Below are 23886 nucleotides of genomic sequence, written 5' to 3'. Positions count from 1 at the left end.
AAGCGTGGAACTGCAGACTCTTTTGCAAAGAAGAGAGCGCCCAGGCAACAGCAGCCCGCACGTTTCTCAGTGAAAGGGAGAACTCCCTGACTTCATCCAGTCCTCTGAGCAAAGCAGGCAGAGGGAGAGAAACTTTCTTTCCTTCCTCTTTCCTGCAACGAATTCCTCATTTGCTCTTGCAAACGCAGGGCTTCTTCGGAAAAACTACGCCGCAGTGCAGGGATCCTTCCAGAGGAGCAACGACATAGTTTGAGCTGGAAGGGCTTGGGAAAGCAGCCGGGAAGGAAAGGCCTCTTGCTATTCTCTTTTCTTTCTGCCTGAATGCGGTCAATTGGCACTTGCCAAAGCAAGGTTTCCCAGCACAAACTACAAAGCAGCAGCTCTCTCCTGGCAGAGGAAGTGCCATGCAGTGTTGCCCTGGCGAGATAGTGTTGCTACAGTGAAGCCCAGGGAAAACACACTGCCTAGAGAAATCCTAGCGAAACCCTGTGTTTCCCCACAGGAATGTATGTCCGTTTCAGTTCTTTGCCAGCAACGGAGCTCAGAGGCAACGTCAGATTGTGTGTATCTCAGGGAGAGAAAGAACACTGTGACTTCCCCCGTTCCTCTGACGAAGGCGGTTAGAGGGAGAAAAGGGTCCTTTGCTTTCGCTTTCCCGCAATGAGCTCGGCAGATCTGCCCTTCGCGAAGGGCCGTTTTCCCCCGGAGAACTGCCTCGCCGTAGCCCGGTTCTGGAAGTGGAACGAGTATGCAGTGTTAGCGTTCAGCTATTGTGAAGGCTCGCTTTGGCCCAGGGCAAACGAAGCGCCGGGGGAAATCTTAGCAGAGCCCGGCGCCTTTCCACGGTTCAAAGCGTGGAACTGCAGACTCTTTTGCAAAGAAGAGAGCGCCCAGGCAACAGCAGCCCGCACGTTTCTCAGTGAAAGGGAGAACTCCCTGACTTCATGCAGTCCTCTGAGCAAAGCAGGCAGAGGGAGAGAAACTTTCTTTCCTTCCTCTTTCCTGCCACGAATTCCTCATTTGCTCTTGCAAACGCAGGGCTTCTTCGGAAAAACTACGCCGCGGTGCAGGGATCCTTCCAGAGGAGCAACGACATAGTTTGAGCTGGAAGGGCTTGGCAGAGCAGCCGGGGAGAAAAGGCCTCTTGCTATTCTCTTTTCTTTCTGCCTGAATGCGGTCAATTGGCACTTGCCAAAGCAAGGTTTCCCAGCACAAACTACATAGCAGCAGCTCTCTCCTGGCAGAGGAAATCCCATGCAGTTCTGCCCTGGCGAGATAGTGTTGCTACAGTGAGGCCCAGGGAAAACACACTGCCTAGAGAAATCCTAGCAAAGCCCTGGGTGTCCCCACAGGAATGTATGTCAGTTTCAGTTCTTTGCCAGCAACGGAGCTCAGAGGCAACGTCAGATTGTGTGTATCTCAGGGAGAGAAAGAACACTGTGACTTTCCCCGTTCCTCTGACGAAAGCGGTTAGAGGGAGAAAAGCGTCCTTTGCTTTCGCTTTCCCGCAATGAGCTCGGCAGATCTGCCCTTCGCGAAGGGCCGTTTTCCCCCGGAGAACTGCCTCGCCGTAGCCCGCTTCTGGAAGTGGAACGAGTATGCAGTGTTAGCGTTCAGCTATTGTGAAGGCTCGCTTTGGCCCAGGGCAAACGAAGCGCCGGGGGAAATCTTAGCAGAGCCCGGCGCCTTTCCACGGTTCAAAGCGTGGAACTGCAGACTCTTTTGCAAAGAAGAGAGCGCCCAGGCAACAGCAGCCCGCACGTTTCTCAGTGAAAGGGAGAACTCCCTGACTTCATCCAGTCCTCTGAGCAAAGCAGGCAGAGGGAGAGAAACTTTCTTTCCTTCCTCTTTCCTGCAACGAATTCCTCATTTGCTCTTGCAAACGCAGGGCTTCTTCGGAAAAACTACGCCGCAGTGCAGGGATCCTTCCAGAGGAGCAACGACATAGTTTGAGCTGGAAGGGCTTGGGAAAGCAGCCGGGGAGAAAAGGCCTCTTGCTATTCTCTTTTCTTTCTGCCTGAATGCGGTCAATTGGCACTTGCCAAAGCAAGGTTTCCCAGCACAAACTACAAAGCAGCAGCTCTCTCCTGGCAGAGGAAGTGCCATGCAGTGTTGCCCTGGCGAGATAGTGTTGCTACAGTGAAGCCCAGGGAAAACACACTGCCTAGAGAAATCCTAGCGAAACCCTGTGTTTCCCCACAGGAATGTATGTCCGTTTCAGTTCTTTGCCAGCAACGGAGCTCAGAGGCAACGTCAGATTGTGTGTATCTCAGTGAGAGAAAGAACACTGTGACTTCCCCCGTTCCTCTGACGAAGGCGGTTAGAGGGAGAAAAGGGTCCTTTGCTTTCGCTTTCCCGCAATGAGCTCGGCAGATCTGCCCTTCGCGAAGGGACGTTTTCCCCCGGAGAACTGCCTCGCCGTAGCCCGGTTCTGGAAGTGGAACGAGTATGCAGTGTTAGCGTTCAGCTATTGTGAAGGCTCGCTTTGGCCCAGGGCAAACGAAGCGCCGGGGGAATTCTTAGCAGAGCCCGGCGCCTTTCCACGGTTCAAAGCGTGGAACTGCAGACTCTTTTGCAAAGAAGAGAGCGCCCAGGCAACAGCAGCCCGCACGTTTCTCAGTGAAAGGGAGAACTCCCTGACTTCATCCGGTCCTCTGAGCAAAGCAGGCAGAGGGAGAGAAACTTTCTTTCCTTCCTCTTTCCTGCCACGAATTCCTCATTTGCTCTTGCAAACGCAGGGCTTCTTCGGAAAAACTACGCCGCGGTGCAGGGATCCTTCCAGAGGAGCAACGACATAGTTTGAGCTGGAAGGGCTTGGCAGAGCAGCCGGGGAGAAAAGGCCTCTTGCTATTCTCTTTTCTTTCTGCCTGAATGCGGTCAATTGGCACTTGCCAAAGTAAAGTTTCCCAGCACAAACTACAAAGCAGCAGCTCTCTCCTGGCAGAGGAAGTGCCATGCAGTGTTGCCCTGGCGAGATAGTGTTGCTACAGTGAGGCCCAGGGAAAACACTCTGCCTAGAGAAATCCTAGCAAAGCCCTGTGTTTCCCCACAGGAATGTATGTCCGTTTCAGTTCTTTGCCAGCAATGGAGGTCAGAGGCAACGTCAGATTGTGTGTATCTCAGGGAGAGAAAGAACACTGTGACTTTCCCCGTTCCTCTGACGAAAGCGGTTAGAGGGAGAAAAGCGTCCTTTGCTTTCGCTTTCCCGCAATGAGCTCGGCAGATCTGCCCTTCGCGAAGGGCCGTTTTCCCCCGGAGAACTGCCTCGCCGTAGCCCGGTTCTGGAAGTGGAACGAGTATGCAGTGTTAGCGTTCAGCTATTGTGAAGGCTCGCTTTGGCCCAGGGCAAACGAAGCGCCGGGGGAAATCTTAGCAGAGCCCGGCGCCTTTCCACGGTTCAAAGCGTGGAACTGCAGACTCTTTTGCAAAGAAGAGAGCGCCCAGGCAACAGCAGCCCGCACGTTTCTCAGTGAAAGGGAGAACTCCCTGACTTCATCCAGTCCTCTGAGCAAAGCAGGCAGAGGGAGAGAAACTTTCTTTCCTTCCTCTTTCCTGCAACGAATTCCTCATTTGCTCTTGCAAACGCAGGGCTTCTTCGGAAAAACTACGCCGCAGTGCAGGGATCCTTCCAGAGGAGCAACGACATAGTTTGAGCTGGAAGGGCTTGGGAAAGCAGCCGGGAAGGAAAGGCCTCTTGCTATTCTCTTTTCTTTCTGCCTGAATGCGGTCAATTGGCACTTGCCAAAGCAAGGTTTCCCAGCACAAACTACAAAGCAGCAGCTCTCTCCTGGCAGAGGAAGTGCCATGCAGTGTTGCCCTGGCGAGATAGTGTTGCTACAGTGAAGCCCAGGGAAAACACACTGCCTAGAGAAATCCTAGCGAAACCCTGTGTTTCCCCACAGGAATGTATGTCCGTTTCAGTTCTTTGCCAGCAACGGAGCTCAGAGGCAACGTCAGATTGTGTGTATCTCAGGGAGAGAAAGAACACTGTGACTTCCCCCGTTCCTCTGACGAAGGCGGTTAGAGGGAGAAAAGGGTCCTTTGCTTTCGCTTTCCCGCAATGAGCTCGGCAGATCTGCCCTTCGCGAAGGGCCGTTTTCCCCCGGAGAACTGCCTCGCCGTAGCCCGGTTCTGGAAGTGGAACGAGTATGCAGTGTTAGCGTTCAGCTATTGTGAAGGCTCGCTTTGGCCCAGGGCAAACGAAGCGCCGGGGGAATTCTTAGCAGAGCCCGGCGCCTTTCCACGGTTCAAAGCGTGGAACTGCAGACTCTTTTGCAAAGAAGAGAGCGCCCAGGCAACAGCAGCCCGCACGTTTCTCAGTGAAAGGAAGAACTCCCTGACTTCATGCAGTCCTCTGAGCAAAGCAGTCAGAGGGAGAGAAACTTTCTTTCCTTCCTCTTTCCTGCCACGAATTCCTCATTTGCTCTTGCAAACGCAGGGCTTCTTCGGAAAAACTACGCCGCGGTGCAGGGATCCTTCCAGAGGAGCAACGACATAGTTTGAGCTGGAAGGGCTTGGCAGAGCAGCCGGGGAGAAAAGGCCTCATGCTATTCTCTTTTCTTTCTGCCTGAATGCGGTCAATTGGCACTTGCCAAAGCAAGGTTTCCCAGCACAAAGTACAAAGCAGCAGCTCTCTCCTGGCAGAGGATATGCCATGCAGTGTTGCCCCGGCGAGATAGTGTTGCTACAGTGAGGCCCAGGGAAAACACACTGCCTAGAGAAATCCTAGCAAAGCCCTGGGTGTCCCCACAGGAATGTATGTCAGTTTCAGTTCTTTGCCAGCAACGGAGCTCAGAGGCAACGTCAGATTGTGTGTATCTCAGGGAGAGAAAGAACACTGTGACTTTCCCCGTTCCTCTGACGAAAGCGGTTAGAGGAGAAAAGCGTCCTTTGCTTTCGCTTTCCCGCAATGAGCTCGGCAGATCTGCCCTTCGCGAAGGGCCGTTTTCCCCCGGAGAACTGCCTCGCCGTAGCCCGGTTCTGGAAGTGGAACGAGTATGCAGTGTTAGCGTTCAGCTATTGTGAAGGCTCGCTTTGGCCCAGGGCAATCGAAGCGCTGGGGGAAATCTTAGCAGAGCCCGGCGCCTTTCCACGGTTCAAAGCGTGGAACTGCAGACTCTTTTGCAAAGAAGAGAGCGCCCAGGCAACAGCAGCCCGCACGTTTCTCAGTGAAAGGGAGAAGTCCCTGACTTCATGCAGTCCTCTGAGCAAAGCATGCAGAGGGAGAGAAACTTTCTTTCCTTCCTCTTTCCTGCCACGAATTCCTCATTTGCTCTTGCAAACGCAGGGCTTCTTCGGAAAAACTACGCCGCGGTGCAGGGATCCTTCCAGAGGAGCAACGACATAGTTTGAGCTGGAAGGGCTTGGCAGAGCAGCCGGGGAGAAAAGGCCTCTTGCTATTCTCTTTTCTTTCTGCCTGAATGCGGTCAATTCGCACTTGCCAAGGCAAGGTTTCCCAGCACAAACTACAAAGCAGCAGCTCTCTCCTGGCAGAGGAAATCCCATGCAGTTCTGCCCTTGCGAGATAGAGTTGCTACAGTGAGGCCCAGGGAAAACACACTGCCTAGAGAAATCCTAGCAAAGCCCTGTGTTTCCCCACAGGAATGTATGTCACTTTCAGTTCTTTGCCAGCAATGGAGCTCAGAGGCAACGTCAGATTGTGTGTATCTCAGGGAGAGAAAGAACACTGTGACTTCCCCCGTTCCTCTGACGAAAGCGGTTAGAGGGAGAAAAGCGTCCTTTGCTTTCGCTTTCCCGCAATGAGCTCGGCAGATCTGCCCTTCGCGAAGGGCCGTTTTCCCCCGGAGAACTGCCTCGCCGTAGCCCGGTTCTGGAAGTGGAACGAGTATGCAGTGTTAGCGTTCAGCTATTGTGAAGGCTCGCTTTGGCCCAGGGCAAACGAAGCGCCGGGGGAAATCTTAGCAGAGCCCGGCGCCTTTCCACGGTTCAAAGCGTGGAACTGCAGACTCTTTTGCAAAGAAGAGAGCGCCCAGGCAACAGCAGCCCGCACGTTTCTCAGTGAAAGGGAGAACTCCCTGACTTCATGCAGTCCTCTGAGCAAAGCAGGCAGAGGGAGAGAAACTTTCTTTCCTTCCTCTTTCCTGCCACGAATTCCTCATTTGCTCTTGCAAACGCAGGGCTTCTTCGGAAAAACTACGCCGCGGTGCAGGGATCCTTCCAGAGGAGCAACGACATAGTTTGAGCTGGAAGGGCTTGGCAGAGCAGCCGGGGAGAAAAGGCCTCTTGCTATTCTCTTTTCTTTCTGCCTGAATGCGGTCAATTGGCACTTGCCAAAGCAAGGTTTCCCAGCACAAAGTACAAAGCAGCAGCTCTCTCCTGGCAGAGGATATGCCATGCAGTGTTGCCCCGGCGAGATAGTGTTGCTACAGTGAGGCCCAGGGAAAACACACTGCCTAGAGAAATCCTAGCAAAGCCCTGTGTTTCCCCACAGGAATGTATGTCCGTTTCAGTTCTTTGCCAGCAATGGAGGTCAGAGGCAACGTCAGATTGTGTGTATCTCAGGGAGAGAAAGAACACTGTGACTTTCCCCGTTCCTCTGACGAAAGCGGTTAGAGGGAGAAAAGCGTCCTTTGCTTTCGCTTTCCCGCAATGAGCTCGGCAGATCTGCCCTTCGCGAAGGGCCGTTTTCCCCCGGAGAACTGCCTCGCCGTAGCCCGGTTCTGGAAGTGGAACGAGTATGCAGTGTTAGCGTTCAGCTATTGTGAAGGCTCGCTTTGGCCCAGGGCAAACGAAGCGCCGGGGGAAATCTTAGCAGAGCCCGGCGCCTTTCCACGGTTCAAAGCGTGGAACTGCAGACTCTTTTGCAAAGAAGAGAGCGCCCAGGCAACAGCAGCCCGCACGTTTCTCAGTGAAAGGGAGAACTCCCTGACTTCATGCAGTCCTCTGAGCAAAGCAGTCAGAGGGAGAGAAACTTTCTTTCCTTCCTCTTTCCTGCCACGAATTCCTCATTTGCTCTTGCAAACGCAGGGCTTCTTCGGAAAAACTACGCCGCGGTGCAGGGATCCTTCCAGAGGAGCAACGACATAGTTTGAGCTGGAAGGGCTTGGCAGAGCAGCCGGGGAGAAAAGGCCTCTTGCTATTCTCTTTTCTTTCTGCCTGAATGCGGTCTATTGGCACTTGCCAAAGCAAGGTTTCCCAGCACAAACTACAAAGCAGCAGCTCTCTCCTGGCAGAGGAAGTGCCATGCAGTGTTGCCCTGGCGAGATAGTGTTGCTACAGTGAGGCCCAGGGAAAACACACTGCCTAGAGAAATCCTAGCAAAGCCCTGGGTGTCCCCACAGGAATGTATGTCAGTTTCAGTTCTTTGCCAGCAACGGAGCTCAGAGGCAACGTCAGATTGTGTGTATCTCAGGGAGAGAAAGAACACTGTGACTTTCCCCGTTCCTCTGACGAAAGCGGTTAGAGGGAGAAAAGCGTCCTTTGCTTTCGCTTTCCCGCAATGAGCTCGGCAGATCTGCCCTTCGCGAAGGGCCGTTTTCCCCCGGAGAACTGCCTCGCCGTAGCCCGGTTCTGGAAGTGGAACGAGTATGCAGTGTTAGCGTTCAGCTATTGTGAAGGCTCGCTTTGGCCCAGGGCAAACGAAGCGCCGGGGGAAATCTTAGCAGAGCCCGGCGCCTTTCCACGGTTCAAAGCGTGGAACTGCAGACTCTTTTGCAAAGAAGAGAGCGCCCAGGCAACAGCAGCCCGTACGTTTCTCAGTGAAAGGGAGAAGTCCCTGACTTCATCCAGTCCTGTGAGCAAAGCAGGCAGAGGGAGAGAAACTTTCTTTCCTTCCTCTTTCCTGCCACGAATTCCTCATTTGCTCTTGCAAACGCAGGGCTTCTTCGGAAAAACTACGCCGCGGTGCAGGGATCCTTCCAGAGGAGCAACTTCATAGTTTGAGCTGGAAGGGCTTGGCAGAGCAGCCGGGGAGAAAAGGCCTCTTGCTATTCTCTTTTCTTTCTGCCTGAATGCGGTCAATTGGCACTTGCCAAAGCAAAGTTTCCCAGCACAAACTACAAAGCAGCAGCTCTCTCCTGGCAGAGGAAATCCCATGCAGTTCTGCCCTGGCGAGATAGTGTTGCTACAGTGAGGCCCAGGGAAAACACACTGCCTAGAGAAATCCTAGCAAAGCCCTGTGTTTCCCCACAGGAATGTATGTCCGTTTCAGTTCTTTGCCAGCAACGGAGCTCAGAGGCAACGTCAGATTGTGTGTATCTCAGTGAGAGAAAGAACACTGTGACTTCCCCCGTTCCTCTGACGAAAGCGGTTAGAGGGAGAAAAGCGTCCTTTGCTTTCGCTTTCCCGCAATGAGCTCGGCAGATCTGCCCTTCGCGAAGGGCCGTTTTCCCCCGGAGAACTGCCTCGCCGTAGCCCGGTTCTGGAAGTGGAACGAGTATGCAGTGTTAGCGTTCAGCTATTGTGAAGGCTCGCTTTGGCCCAGGGCAAACGAAGCGCCGGGGGAAATCTTAGCAGAGCCCGGCGCCTTTCCACGGTTCAAAGCGTGGAACTGCAGACTCTTTTGCAAAGAAGAGAGCGCCCAGGCAACAGCAGCCCGCACGTTTCTCAGTGAAAGGGAGAACTCCCTGACTTCATGCAGTCCTCTGAGCAAAGCAGGCAGAGGGAGAGAAACTTTCTTTCCTTCCTCTTTCCTGCCACGAATTCCTCATTTGCTCTTGCAAACGCAGGGCTTCTTCGGAAAAACTACGCCGCGGTGCAGGGATCCTTCCAGAGGAGCAACGACATAGTTTGAGCTGGAAGGGCTTGGCAGAGCAGCCGGGGAGAAAAGGCCTCTTGCTATTCTCTTTTCTTTCTGCCTGAATGCGGTCAATTGGCACTTGCCAAAGCAAGGTTTCCCAGCACAAAGTACAAAGCAGCAGCTCTCTCCTGGCAGAGGATATGCCATGCAGTGTTGCCCTGGCGAGATAGTGTTGCTACAGTGAGGCCCAGGGAAAACACACTGCCTAGAGAAATCCTAGCAAAGCCCTGGGTGTCCCCACAGGAATGTATGTCAGTTTCAGTTCTTTGCCAGCAACGGAGCTCAGAGGCAACGTCAGATTGTGTGTATCTCAGTGAGAGAAAGAACACTGTGACTTCCCCCGTTCCTCTGACGAAAGCGGTTAGAGGGAGAAAAGCGTCCTTTGCTTTCGCTTTCCCGCAATGAGCTCGGCAGATCTGCCCTTCGCGAAGGGCCGTTTTCCCCCGGAGAACTGCCTCGCCGTAGCCCGGTTCTGGAAGTGGAACGAGTATGCAGTGTTAGCGTTCAGCTATTGTGAAGGCTCGCTTTGGCCCAGGGCAAACGAAGCGCCGGGGGAAATCTTAGCAGAGCCCGGCGCCGTTCCACGGTTCAAAGCGTGGAACTGCAGACTCTTTTGCAAAGAAGAGAGCGCCCAGGCAACAGCAGCCCGCACGTTTCTCAGTGAAAGGGAGAAGTCCCTGACTTCATCCAGTCCTCTGAGCAAAGCAGGCAGAGGGAGAGAAACTTTCTTTCCTTCCTCTTTCCTGCCACGAATTCCTCATTTGCTCTTGCAAACGCAGGGCTTCTTCGGAAAAACTACGCCGCGGTGCAGGGATCCTTCCAGAGGAGCAACGACATAGTTTGAGCTGGAAGGGCTTGGGAAAGCAGCCGGGGAGAAAAGGCCTCTTGCTATTCTCTTTTCTTTCCGCCTGAATGCGGTCAATTGGCACTTGCCAAAGCAAAGTTTCCCAGCACAAACTACAAAGCAGCAGCTCTATCCTGGCAGAGGAAATCCCATGCAGTGTTGCCCTGGCGAGATAGTGTTGCTACAGTGAGGCCCAGGGAAAACACACTGCCTAGAGAAATCCTAGCAAAGCCCTGTGTTTCCCCACAGGAATGTATGTCCGTTTCAGTTCTTTGCCAGCAACGGAGCTCAGAGGCAACGTCAGATTGTGTGTATCTCAGTGAGAGAAAGAACACTGTGACTTCCCCCGTTCCTCTGACGAAAGCGGTTAGAGGGAGAAAAGCGTCCTTTGCTTTCGCTTTCCCGCAATGAGCTCGGCAGATCTGCCCTTCGCGAAGGGCCGTTTTCCCCCGGAGAACTGCCTCGCCGTAGCCCGGTTCTGGAAGTGGAACGAGTATGCAGTGTTAGCGTTCAGCTATTGTGAAGGCTCGCTTTGGCCCAGGGCAAACGAAGCGCCGGGGGAAATCTTAGCAGAGCCCGGCGCCTTTCCACGGTTCAAAGCGTGGAACTGCAGACTCTTTTGCAAAGAAGAGAGCGCCCAGGCAACAGCAGCCCGCACGTTTCTCAGTGAAAGGGAGAACTCCCTGACTTCATGCAGTCCTCTGAGCAAAGCAGGCAGAGGGAGAGAAACTTTCTTTCCTTCCTCTTTCCTGCCACGAATTCCTCATTTGCTCTTGCAAACGCAGGGCTTCTTCGGAAAAACTACGCCGCGGTGCAGGGATCCTTCCAGAGGAGCAACGACATAGTTTGAGCTGGAAGGGCTTGGCAGAGCAGCCGGGGAGAAAAGGCCTCTTGCTATTCTCTTTTCTTTCTGCCTGAATGCGGTCAATTGGCACTTGCCAAAGCAAGGTTTCCCAGCACAAAGTACAAAGCAGCAGCTCTCTCCTGGCAGAGGATATGCCATGCAGTGTTGCCCCGGCGAGATAGTGTTGCTACAGTGAGGCCCAGGGAAAACACACTGCCTAGAGAAATCCTAGCAAAGCCCTGTGTTTCCCCACAGGAATGTATGTCCGTTTCAGTTCTTTGCCAGCAACGGAGCTCAGAGGCAACGTCAGATTGTGTGTATCTCAGGGAGAGAAAGAACACTGTGACTTTCCCCGTTCCTCTGACGAAAGCGGTTAGAGGGAGAAAAGCGTCCTTTGCTTTCGCTTTCCCGCAATGAGCTCGGCAGATCTGCCCTTCGCGAAGGGCCGTTTTCCCCCGGAGAACTGCCTCGCCGTAGCCCGGTTCTGGAAGTGGAACGAGTATGCAGTGTTAGCGTTCAGCTATTGTGAAGGCTCGCTTTGGCCCAGGGCAAACGAAGCGCCGGGGGAAATCTTAGCAGAGCCCGGCGCCTTTCCACGGTTCAAAGCGTGGAACTGCAGACTCTTTTGCAAAGAAGAGAGCGCCCAGGCAACAGCAGCCCGCACGTTTCTCAGTGAAAGGGAGAACTCCCTGACTTCATGCAGTCCTCTGAGCAAAGCAGGCAGAGGGAGAGAAACTTTCTTTCCTTCCTCTTTCCTGCAACGAATTCCTCATTTGCTCTTGCAAACGCAGGGCTTCTTCGGAAAAACTACGCCGCAGTGCAGGGATCCTTCCAGAGGAGCAACGACATAGTTTGAGCTGGAAGGGCTTGGGAAAGCAGCCGGGAAGGAAAGGCCTCTTGCTATTCTCTTTTCTTTCTGCCTGAATGCGGTCAATTGGCACTTGCCAAAGCAAGGTTTCCCAGCACAAACTACAAAGCAGCAGCTCTCTCCTGGCAGAGGAAGTGCCATGCAGTGTTGCCCTGGCGAGATAGTGTTGCTACAGTGAAGCCCAGGGAAAACACACTGCCTAGAGAAATCCTAGCGAAACCCTGTGTTTCCCCACAGGAATGTATGTCCGTTTCAGTTCTTTGCCAGCAACGGAGCTCAGAGGCAACGTCAGATTGTGTGTATCTCAGGGAGAGAAAGAACACTGTGACTTCCCCCGTTCCTCTGACGAAGGCGGTTAGAGGGAGAAAAGGGTCCTTTGCTTTCGCTTTCCCGCAATGAGCTCGGCAGATCTGCCCTTCGCGAAGGGCCGTTTTCCCCCGGAGAACTGCCTCGCCGTAGCCCGGTTCTGGAAGTGGAACGAGTATGCAGTGTTAGCGTTCAGCTATTGTGAAGGCTCGCTTTGTCCCAGGGCAAACGAAGCGCCGGGGGAAATCTTAGCAGAGCCCGGCGCCTTTCCACGGTTCAAAGCGTGGAACTGCAGACTCTTTTGCAAAGAAGAGAGCGCCCAGGCAACAGCAGCCCGCACGTTTCTCAGTGAAAGGGAGAACTCCCTGACTTCATGCAGTCCTCTGAGCAAAGCAGGCAGAGGGAGAGAAACTTTCTTTCCTTCCTCTTTCCTGCCACGAATTCCTCATTTGCTCTTGCAAACGCAGGGCTTCTTCGGAAAAACTACGCCGCGGTGCAGGGATCCTTCCAGAGGAGCAACGACATAGTTTGAGCTGGAAGGGCTTGGCAGAGCAGCCGGGGAGAAAAGGCCTCTTGCTATTCTCTTTTCTTTCTGCCTGAATGCGGTCAATTGGCACTTGCCAAAGCAAGGTTTCCCAGCACAAACTACATAGCAGCAGCTCTCTCCTGGCAGAGGAAATCCCATGCAGTTCTGCCCTGGCGAGATAGTGTTGCTACAGTGAGGCCCAGGGAAAACACACTGCCTAGAGAAATCCTAGCAAAGCCCTGGGTGTCCCCACAGGAATGTATGTCAGTTTCAGTTCTTTGCCAGCAACGGAGCTCAGAGGCAACGTCAGATTGTGTGTATCTCAGTGAGAGAAAGAACACTGTGACTTCCCCCGTTCCTCTGACGAAAGCGGTTAGAGGGAGAAAAGCGTCCTTTGCTTTCGCTTTCCCGCAATGAGCTCGGCAGATCTGCCCTTCGCGAAGGGCCGTTTTCCCCCGGAGAACTGCCTCGCCGTAGCCCGGTTCTGGAAGTGGAACGAGTATGCAGTGTTAGCGTTCAGCTATTGTGAAGGCTCGCTTTGGCCCAGGGCAAACGAAGCGCCGGGGGAAATCTTAGCAGAGCCCGGCGCCTTTCCACGGTTCAAAGCGTGGAACTGCAGACTCTTTTGCAAAGAAGAGAGCGCCCAGGCAACAGCAGCCCGCACGTTTCTCAGTGAAAGGGAGAACTCCCTGACTTCATGCAGTCCTCTGAGCAAAGCAGGCAGAGGGAGAGAAACTTTCTTTCCTTCCTCTTTCCTGCCACGAATTCCTCATTTGCTCTTGCAAACGCAGGGCTTCTTCGGAAAAACTACGCCGCGGTGCAGGGATCCTTCCAGAGGAGCAACGACATAGTTTGAGCTGGAAGGGCTTGGCAGAGCAGCCGGGGAGAAAAGGCCTCTTGCTATTCTCTTTTCTTTCTGCCTGAATGCGGTCAATTGGCACTTGCCAAAGCAAGGTTTCCCAGCACAAAGTACAAAGCAGCAGCTCTCTCCTGGCAGAGGATATGCCATGCAGTGTTGCCCCGGCGAGATAGTGTTGCTACAGTGAGGCCCAGGGAAAACACACTGCCTAGAGAAATCCTAGCAAAGCCCTGTGTTTCCCCACAGGAATGTATGTCCGTTTCAGTTCTTTGCCAGCAACGGAGCTCAGAGGCAACGTCAGATTGTGTGTATCTCAGGGAGAGAAAGAACACTGTGACTTTCCCCGTTCCTCTGACGAAAGCGGTTAGAGGGAGAAAAGCGTCCTTTGCTTTCGCTTTCCCGCAATGAGCTCGGCAGATCTGCCCTTCGCGAAGGGCCGTTTTCCCCCGGAGAACTGCCTCGCCGTAGCCCGGTTCTGGAAGTGGAACGAGTATGCAGTGTTAGCGTTCAGCTATTGTGAAGGCTCGCTTTGGCCCAGGGCAAACGAAGCGCCGGGGGAAATCTTAGCAGAGCCCGGCGCCTTTCCACGGTTCAAAGCGTGGAACTGCAGACTCTTTTGCAAAGAAGAGAGCGCCCAGGCAACAGCAGCCCGCACGTTTCTCAGTGAAAGGGAGAACTCCCTGACTTCATGCAGTCCTCTGAGCAAAGCAGGCAGAGGGAGAGAAACTTTCTTTCCTTCCTCTTTCCTGCAACGAATTCCTCATTTGCTCTTGCAAACGCAGGGCTTCTTCGGAAAAACTACGCCGCAGTGCAGGGATCCTTCCAGAGGAGCAACGACATAGTTTGAGCTGGAAGGGCTTGGGAAAGCAGCCGGGAAGGAAAGGCCTCTTGCTATTCTCTTTTCTTTCTGCCTGAATGCGGTCAATTGGCACTTGCCAAAGCAAGGTTTCCCAGCACAAACTACAAAGCAGCAGCTCTCTCCTGGCAGAGGAAGTGCCATGCAGTGTTGCCCTGGCGAGATAGTGTTGCTACAGTGAAGCCCAGGGAAAACACACTGCCTAGAGAAATCCTAGCGAAACCCTGTGTTTCCCCACAGGAATGTATGTCCGTTTCAGTTCTTTGCCAGCAACGGAGCTCAGAGGCAACGTCAGATTGTGTGTATCTCAGGGAGAGAAAGAACACTGTGACTTCCCCCGTTCCTCTGACGAAGGCGGTTAGAGGGAGAAAAGGGTCCTTTGCTTTCGCTTTCCCGCAATGAGCTCGGCAGATCTGCCCTTCGCGAAGGGCCGTTTTCCCCCGGAGAACTGCCTCGCCGTAGCCCGGTTCTGGAAGTGGAACGAGTATGCAGTGTTAGCGTTCAGCTATTGTGAAGGCTCGCTTTGTCCCAGGGCAAACGAAGCGCCGGGGGAAATCTTAGCAGAGCCCGGCGCCTTTCCACGGTTCAAAGCGTGGAACTGCAGACTCTTTTGCAAAGAAGAGAGCGCCCAGGCAACAGCAGCCCGCACGTTTCTCAGTGAAAGGGAGAACTCCCTGACTTCATGCAGTCCTCTGAGCAAAGCAGGCAGAGGGAGAGAAACTTTCTTTCCTTCCTCTTTCCTGCCACGAATTCCTCATTTGCTCTTGCAAACGCAGGGCTTCTTCGGAAAAACTACGCCGCGGTGCAGGGATCCTTCCAGAGGAGCAACGACATAGTTTGAGCTGGAAGGGCTTGGCAGAGCAGCCGGGGAGAAAAGGCCTCTTGCTATTCTCTTTTCTTTCTGCCTGAATGCGGTCAATTGGCACTTGCCAAAGCAAGGTTTCCCAGCACAAACTACATAGCAGCAGCTCTCTCCTGGCAGAGGAAATCCCATGCAGTTCTGCCCTGGCGAGATAGTGTTGCTACAGTGAGGCCCAGGGAAAACACACTGCCTAGAGAAATCCTAGCAAAGCCCTGGGTGTCCCCACAGGAATGTATGTCAGTTTCAGTTCTTTGCCAGCAACGGAGCTCAGAGGCAACGTCAGATTGTGTGTATCTCAGTGAGAGAAAGAACACTGTGACTTCCCCCGTTCCTCTGACGAAAGCGGTTAGAGGGAGAAAAGCGTCCTTTGCTTTCGCTTTCCCGCAATGAGCTCGGCAGATCTGCCCTTCGCGAAGGGCCGTTTTCCCCCGGAGAACTGCCTCGCCGTAGCCCGGTTCTGGAAGTGGAACGAGTATGCAGTGTTAGCGTTCAGCTATTGTGAAGGCTCGCTTTGGCCCAGGGCAAACGAAGCGCCGGGGGAAATCTTAGCAGAGCCCGGCGCCTTTCCACGGTTCAAAGCGTGGAACTGCAGACTCTTTTGCAAAGAAGAGAGCGCCCAGGCAACAGCAGCCCGCACGTTTCTCAGTGAAAGGGAGAACTCCCTGACTTCATGCAGTCCTCTGAGCAAAGCAGGCAGAGGGAGAGAAACTTTCTTTCCTTCCTCTTTCCTGCCACGAATTCCTCATTTGCTCTTGCAAACGCAGGGCTTCTTCGGAAAAACTACGCCGCGGTGCAGGGATCCTTCCAGAGGAGCAACGACATAGTTTGAGCTGGAAGGGCTTGGCAGAGCAGCCGGGGAGAAAAGGCCTCTTGCTATTCTCTTTTCTTTCTGCCTGAATGCGGTCAATTGGCACTTGCCAAAGCAAGGTTTCCCAGCACAAAGTACAAAGCAGCAGCTCTCTCCTGGCAGAGGATATGCCATGCAGTGTTGCCCCGGCGAGATAGTGTTGCTACAGTGAGGCCCAGGGAAAACACACTGCCTAGAGAAATCCTAGCAAAGCCCTGTGTTTCCCCACAGGAATGTATGTCCGTTTCAGTTCTTTGCCAGCAACGGAGCTCAGAGGCAACGTCAGATTGTGTGTATCTCAGGGAGAGAAAGAACACTGTGACTTTCCCCGTTCCTCTGACGAAAGCGGTTAGAGGGAGAAAAGCGTCCTTTGCTTTCGCTTTCCCGCAATGAGCTCGGCAGATCTGCCCTTCGCGAAGGGCCGTTTTCCCCCGGAGAACTGCCTCGCCGTAGCCCGGTTCTGGAAGTGGAACGAGTATGCAGTGTTAGCGTTCAGCTATTGTGAAGGCTCGCTTTGGCCCAGGGCAAACGAAGCGCCGGGGGAAATCTTAGCAGAGCCCGGCGCCTTTCCACGGTTCAAAGCGTGGAACTGCAGACTCTTTTGCAAAGAAGAGAGCGCCCAGGCAACAGCAGCCCGCACGTTTCTCAGTGAAAGGGAGAACTCCCTGACTTCATGCAGTCCTCTGAGCAAAGCAGGCAGAGGGAGAGAAACTTTCTTTCCTTCCTCTTTCCTGCAACGAATTCCTCATTTGCTCTTGCAAACGCAGGGCTTCTTCGGAAAAACTACGCCGCAGTGCAGGGATCCTTCCAGAGGAGCAACGACATAGTTTGAGCTGGAAGGGCTTGGGAAAGCAGCCGGGAAGGAAAGGCCTCTTGCTATTCTCTTTTCTTTCTGCCTGAATGCGGTCAATTGGCACTTGCCAAAGCAAGGTTTCCCAGCACAAACTACAAAGCAGCAGCTCTCTCCTGGCAGAGGAAGTGCCATGCAGTGTTGCCCTGGCGAGATAGTGTTGCTACAGTGAAGCCCAGGGAAAACACACTGCCTAGAGAAATCCTAGCGAAACCCTGTGTTTCCCCACAGGAATGTATGTCCGTTTCAGTTCTTTGCCAGCAACGGAGCTCAGAGGCAACGTCAGATTGTGTGTATCTCAGGGAGAGAAAGAACACTGTGACTTCCCCCGTTCCTCTGACGAAGGCGGTTAGAGGGAGAAAAGGGTCCTTTGCTTTCGCTTTCCCGCAATGAGCTCGGCAGATCTGCCCTTCGCGAAGGGCCGTTTTCCCCCGGAGAACTGCCTCGCCGTAGCCCGGTTCTGGAAGTGGAACGAGTATGCAGTGTTAGCGTTCAGCTATTGTGAAGGCTCGCTTTGTCCCAGGGCAAACGAAGCGCCGGGGGAAATCTTAGCAGAGCCCGGCGCCTTTCCACGGTTCAAAGCGTGGAACTGCAGACTCTTTTGCAAAGAAGAGAGCGCCCAGGCAACAGCAGCCCGCACGTTTCTCAGTGAAAGGGAGAACTCCCTGACTTCATGCAGTCCTCTGAGCAAAGCAGGCAGAGGGAGAGAAACTTTCTTTCCTTCCTCTTTCCTGCCACGAATTCCTCATTTGCTCTTGCAAACGCAGGGCTTCTTCGGAAAAACTACGCCGCGGTGCAGGGATCCTTCCAGAGGAGCAACGACATAGTTTGAGCTGGAAGGGCTTGGCAGAGCAGCCGGGGAGAAAAGGCCTCTTGCTATTCTCTTTTCTTTCTGCCTGAATGCGGTCAATTGGCACTTGCCAAAGCAAGGTTTCCCAGCACAAACTACATAGCAGCAGCTCTCTCCTGGCAGAGGAAATCCCATGCAGTTCTGCCCTGGCGAGATAGTGTTGCTACAGTGAGGCCCAGGGAAAACACACTGCCTAGAGAAATCCTAGCAAAGCCCTGGGTGTCCCCACAGGAATGTATGTCCGTTTCAGTTCTTTGCCAGCAACGGAGCTCAGAGGCAACGTCAGATTGTGTGTATCTCAGGGAGAGAAAGAACACTGTGACTTTCCCCGTTCCTCTGACGAAAGCGGTTAGAGGGAGAAAAGCGTCCTTTGCTTTCGCTTTCCCGCAATGAGCTCGGCAGATCTGCCCTTCGCGAAGGGCCGTTTTCCCCCGGAGAACTGCCTCGCCGTAGCCCGGTTCTGGAAGTGGAACGAGTATGCAGTGTTAGCGTTCAGCTATTGTGAAGGCTCGCTTTGGCCCAGGGCAAACGAAGCGCCGGGGGAAATCTTAGCAGAGCCCGGCGCCTTTCCACGGTTCAAAGCGTGGAACTGCAGACTCTTTTGCAAAGAAGAGAGCGCCCAGGCAACAGCAGCCCGCACGTTTCTCAGTGAAAGGGAGAACTCCCTGACTTCATCCAGTCCTCTGAGCAAAGCAGGCAGAGGGAGAGAAACTTTCTTTCCTTCCTCTTTCCTGCAACGAATTCCTCATTTGCTCTTGCAAACGCAGGGCTTCTTCGGAAAAACTACGCCGCAGTGCAGGGATCCTTCCAGAGGAGCAACGACATAGTTTGAGCTGGAAGGGCTTGGGAAAGCAGCCGGGGAGAAAAGGCCTCTTGCTATTCTCTTTTCTTTCTGCCTGAATGCGGTCAATTGGCACTTGCCAAAGCAAGGTTTCCCAGCACAAACTACAAAGCAGCAGCTCTCTCCTGGCAGAGGAAGTGCCATGCAGTGTTGCCCTGGCGAGATAGTGTTGCTACAGTGAAGCCCAGGGAAAACACACTGCCTAGAGAAATCCTAGCGAAACCCTGTGTTTCCCCACAGGAATGTATGTCCGTTTCAGTTCTTTGCCAGCAACGGAGCTCAGAGGCAACGTCAGATTGTGTGTATCTCAGGGAGAGAAAGAACACTGTGACTTCCCCCGTTCCTCTGACGAAGGCGGTTAGAGGGAGAAAAGGGTCCTTTGCTTTCGCTTTCCCGCAATGAGCTCGGCAGATCTGCCCTTCGCGAAGGGCCGTTTTCCCCCGGAGAACTGCCTCGCCGTAGCCCGGTTCTGGAAGTGGAACGAGTATGCAGTGTTAGCGTTCAGCTATTGTGAAGGCTCGCTTTGGCCCAGGGCAAACGAAGCGCCGGGGGAAATCTTAGCAGAGCCCGGCGCCTTTCCACGGTTCAAAGCGTGGAACTGCAGACTCTTTTGCAAAGAAGAGAGCGCCCAGGCAACAGCAGCCCGCACGTTTCTCAGTGAAAGGGAGAACTCCCTGACTTCATGCAGTCCTCTGAGCAAAGCAGGCAGAGGGAGAGAAACTTTCTTTCCTTCCTCTTTCCTGCCACGAATTCCTCATTTGCTCTTGCAAACGCAGGGCTTCTTCGGAAAAACTACGCCGCGGTGCAGGGATCCTTCCAGAGGAGCAACGACATAGTTTGAGCTGGAAGGGCTTGGCAGAGCAGCCGGGGAGAAAAGGCCTCTTGCTATTCTCTTTTCTTTCTGCCTGAATGCGGTCAATTGGCACTTGCCAAAGCAAGGTTTCCCAGCACAAACTACATAGCAGCAGCTCTCTCCTGGCAGAGGAAATCCCATGCAGTTCTGCCCTGGCGAGATAGTGTTGCTACAGTGAGGCCCAGGGAAAACACACTGCCTAGAGAAATCCTAGCAAAGCCCTGGGTGTCCCCACAGGAATGTATGTCCGTTTCAGTTCTTTGCCAGCAACGGAGCTCAGAGGCAACGTCAGATTGTGTGTATCTCAGGGAGAGAAAGAACACTGTGACTTTCCCCGTTCCTCTGACGAAAGCGGTTAGAGGGAGAAAAGCGTCCTTTGCTTTCGCTTTCCCGCAATGAGCTCGGCAGATCTGCCCTTCGCGAAGGGCCGTTTTCCCCCGGAGAACTGCCTCGCCGTAGCCCGGTTCTGGAAGTGGAACGAGTATGCAGTGTTAGCGTTCAGCTATTGTGAAGGCTCGCTTTGGCCCAGGGCAAACGAAGCGCCGGGGGAAATCTTAGCAGAGCCCGGCGCCTTTCCACGGTTCAAAGCGTGGAACTGCAGACTCTTTTGCAAAGAAGAGAGCGCCCAGGCAACAGCAGCCCGCACGTTTCTCAGTGAAAGGGAGAACTCCCTGACTTCATCCAGTCCTCTGAGCAAAGCAGGCAGAGGGAGAGAAACTTTCTTTCCTTCCTCTTTCCTGCAACGAATTCCTCATTTGCTCTTGCAAACGCAGGGCTTCTTCGGAAAAACTACGCCGCAGTGCAGGGATCCTTCCAGAGGAGCAACGACATAGTTTGAGCTGGAAGGGCTTGGGAAAGCAGCCGGGGAGAAAAGGCCTCTTGCTATTCTCTTTTCTTTCTGCCTGAATGCGGTCAATTGGCACTTGCCAAAGCAAGGTTTCCCAGCACAAACTACAAAGCAGCAGCTCTCTCCTGGCAGAGGAAGTGCCATGCAGTGTTGCCCTGGCGAGATAGTGTTGCTACAGTGAAGCCCAGGGAAAACACACTGCCTAGAGAAATCCTAGCGAAACCCTGTGTTTCCCCACAGGAATGTATGTCCGTTTCAGTTCTTTGCCAGCAACGGAGCTCAGAGGCAACGTCAGATTGTGTGTATCTCAGGGAGAGAAAGAACACTGTGACTTCCCCCGTTCCTCTGACGAAGGCGGTTAGAGGGAGAAAAGGGTCCTTTGCTTTCGCTTTCCCGCAATGAGCTCGGCAGATCTGCCCTTCGCGAAGGGCCGTTTTCCCCCGGAGAACTGCCTCGCCGTAGCCCGGTTCTGGAAGTGGAACGAGTATGCAGTGTTAGCGTTCAGCTATTGTGAAGGCTCGCTTTGGCCCAGGGCAAACGAAGCGCCGGGGGAAATCTTAGCAGAGCCCGGCGCCTTTCCACGGTTCAAAGCGTGGAACTGCAGACTCTTTTGCAAAGAAGAGAGCGCCCAGGCAACAGCAGCCCGCACGTTTCTCAGTGAAAGGGAGAACTCCCTGACTTCATGCAGTCCTCTGAGCAAAGCAGGCAGAGGGAGAGAAACTTTCTTTCCTTCCTCTTTCCTGCCACGAATTCCTCATTTGCTCTTGCAAACGCAGGGCTTCTTCGGAAAAACTACGCCGCGGTGCAGGGATCCTTCCAGAGGAGCAACGACATAGTTTGAGCTGGAAGGGCTTGGCAGAGCAGCCGGGGAGAAAAGGCCTCTTGCTATTCTCTTTTCTTTCTGCCTGAATGCGGTCAATTGGCACTTGCCAAAGCAAGGTTTCCCAGCACAAACTACATAGCAGCAGCTCTCTCCTGGCAGAGGAAATCCCATGCAGTTCTGCCCTGGCGAGATAGTGTTGCTACAGTGAGGCCCAGGGAAAACACACTGCCTAGAGAAATCCTAGCAAAGCCCTGGGTGTCCCCACAGGAATGTATGTCAGTTTCAGTTCTTTGCCAGCAACGGAGCTCAGAGGCAACGTCAGATTGTGTGTATCTCAGGGAGAGAAAGAACACTGTGACTTTCCCCGTTCCTCTGACGAAAGCGGTTAGAGGGAGAAAAGCGTCCTTTGCTTTCGCTTTCCCGCAATGAGCTCGGCAGATCTGCCCTTCGCGAAGGGCCGTTTTCCCCCGGAGAACTGCCTCGCCGTAGCCCGCTTCTGGAAGTGGAACGAGTATGCAGTGTTAGCGTTCAGCTATTGTGAAGGCTCGCTTTGGCCCAGGGCAAACGAAGCGCCGGGGGAAATCTTAGCAGAGCCCGGCGCCTTTCCACGGTTCAAAGCGTGGAACTGCAGACTCTTTTGCAAAGAAGAGAGCGCCCAGGCAACAGCAGCCCGCACGTTTCTCAGTGAAAGGGAGAACTCCCTGACTTCATCCAGTCCTCTGAGCAAAGCAGGCAGAGGGAGAGAAACTTTCTTTCCTTCCTCTTTCCTGCAACGAATTCCTCATTTGCTCTTGCAAACGCAGGGCTTCTTCGGAAAAACTACGCCGCAGTGCAGGGATCCTTCCAGAGGAGCAACGACATAGTTTGAGCTGGAAGGGCTTGGGAAAGCAGCCGGGGAGAAAAGGCCTCTTGCTATTCTCTTTTCTTTCTGCCTGAATGCGGTCAATTGGCACTTGCCAAAGCAAGGTTTCCCAGCACAAACTACAAAGCAGCAGCTCTCTCCTGGCAGAGGAAGTGCCATGCAGTGTTGCCCTGGCGAGATAGTGTTGCTACAGTGAAGCCCAGGGAAAACACACTGCCTAGAGAAATCCTAGCGAAACCCTGTGTTTCCCCACAGGAATGTATGTCCGTTTCAGTTCTTTGCCAGCAACGGAGCTCAGAGGCAACGTCAGATTGTGTGTATCTCAGTGAGAGAAAGAACACTGTGACTTCCCCCGTTCCTCTGACGAAGGCGGTTAGAGGGAGAAAAGGGTCCTTTGCTTTCGCTTTCCCGCAATGAGCTCGGCAGATCTGCCCTTCGCGAAGGGACGTTTTCCCCCGGAGAACTGCCTCGCCGTAGCCCGGTTCTGGAAGTGGAACGAGTATGCAGTGTTAGCGTTCAGCTATTGTGAAGGCTCGCTTTGGCCCAGGGCAAACGAAGCGCCGGGGGAATTCTTAGCAGAGCCCGGCGCCTTTCCACGGTTCAAAGCGTGGAACTGCAGACTCTTTTGCAAAGAAGAGAGCGCCCAGGCAACAGCAGCCCGCACGTTTCTCAGTGAAAGGGAGAACTCCCTGACTTCATCCGGTCCTCTGAGCAAAGCAGGCAGAGGGAGAGAAACTTTCTTTCCTTCCTCTTTCCTGCCACGAATTCCTCATTTGCTCTTGCAAACGCAGGGCTTCTTCGGAAAAACTACGCCGCGGTGCAGGGATCCTTCCAGAGGAGCAACGACATAGTTTGAGCTGGAAGGGCTTGGCAGAGCAGCCGGGGAGAAAAGGCCTCTTGCTATTCTCTTTTCTTTCTGCCTGAATGCGGTCAATTGGCACTTGCCAAAGCAAGGTTTCCCAGCACAAACTACAAAGCAGCAGCTCTCTCCTGGCAGAGGAAGTGCCATGCAGTGTTGCCCTGGCGAGATAGTGTTGCTACAGTGAGGCCCAGGGAAAACACACTGCCTAGAGAAATCCTAGCAAAGCCCTGGGTGTCCCCACAGGAATGTATGTCAGTTTCAGTTCTTTGCCAGCAACGGAGCTCAGAGGCAACGTCAGATTGTGTGTATCTCAGGGAGAGAAAGAACACTGTGACTTTCCCCGTTCCTCTGACGAAAGCGGTTAGAGGGAGAAAAGCGTCCTTTGCTTTCGCTTTCCCGCAATGAGCTCGGCAGATCTGCCCTTCGCGAAGGGCCGTTTTCCCCCGGAGAACTGCCTCGCCGTAGCCCGGTTCTGGAAGTGGAACGAGTATGCAGTGTTAGCGTTCAGCTATTGTGAAGGCTCGCTTTGGCCCAGGGCAAACGAAGCGCCGGGGGAAATCTTAGCAGAGCCCGGCGCCTTTCCACGGTTCAAAGCGTGGAACTGCAGACTCTTTTGCAAAGAAGAGAGCGCCCAGGCAACAGCAGCCCGTACGTTTCTCAGTGAAAGGGAGAAGTCCCTGACTTCATCCAGTCCTGTGAGCAAAGCAGGCAGAGGGAGAGAAACTTTCTTTCCTTCCTCTTTCCTGCCACGAATTCCTCATTTGCTCTTGCAAACGCAGGGCTTCTTCGGAAAAACTACGCCGCGGTGCAGGGATCCTTCCAGAGGAGCAACTTCATAGTTTGAGCTGGAAGGGCTTGGCAGAGCAGCCGGGGAGAAAAGGCCTCTTGCTATTCTCTTTTCTTTCTGCCTGAATGCGGTCAATTGGCACTTGCCAAAGCAAGGTTTCCCAGCACAAACTACAAAGCAGCAGCTCTATCCTGGCAGAGGATATGCCATGCAGTGTTGCCCTGGCGAGATAGTGTTGCTACAGTGAGGCCCAGGGAAAACACACTGCCTAGAGAAATCCTAGCAAAGCCCTGGGTGTCCCCACAGGAATGTATGTCAGTTTCAGTTCTTTGCCAGCAACGGAGCTCAGAGGCAACGTCAGATTGTGTGTATCTCAGTGAGAGAAAGAACACTGTGACTTCCCCCGTTCCTCTGACGAAAGCGGTTAGAGGGAGAAAAGGGTCCTTTGCTTTCGCTTTCCCGCAATGAGCTCGGCAGATCTGCCCTTCGCGAAGGGCCGTTTTCCCCCGGAGAACTGCCTCGCCGTAGCCTGGTTCTGGAAGTGGAACGAGTATGCAGTGTTAGCGTTCAGCTATTGTGAAGGCTCGCTTTGGCCCAGGGCAAACGAAGCGCCGGGGGAAATCTTAGCAGAGCCCGGCGCCGTTCCACGGTTCAAAGCGTGGAACTGCAGACTCTTTTGCAAAGAAGAGAGCGCCCAGGCAACAGCAGCCCGCACGTTTCTCAGTGAAAGGGAGAAGTCCC

This window comes from Elephas maximus, chromosome 4 (assembly GCF_024166365.1).
Source record: "Elephas maximus indicus isolate mEleMax1 chromosome 4, mEleMax1 primary haplotype, whole genome shotgun sequence".
NCBI classification, from domain to species: domain Eukaryota; kingdom Metazoa; phylum Chordata; class Mammalia; order Proboscidea; family Elephantidae; genus Elephas; species Elephas maximus.
Note: the sequence above shows the minus strand (reverse complement) of the source record.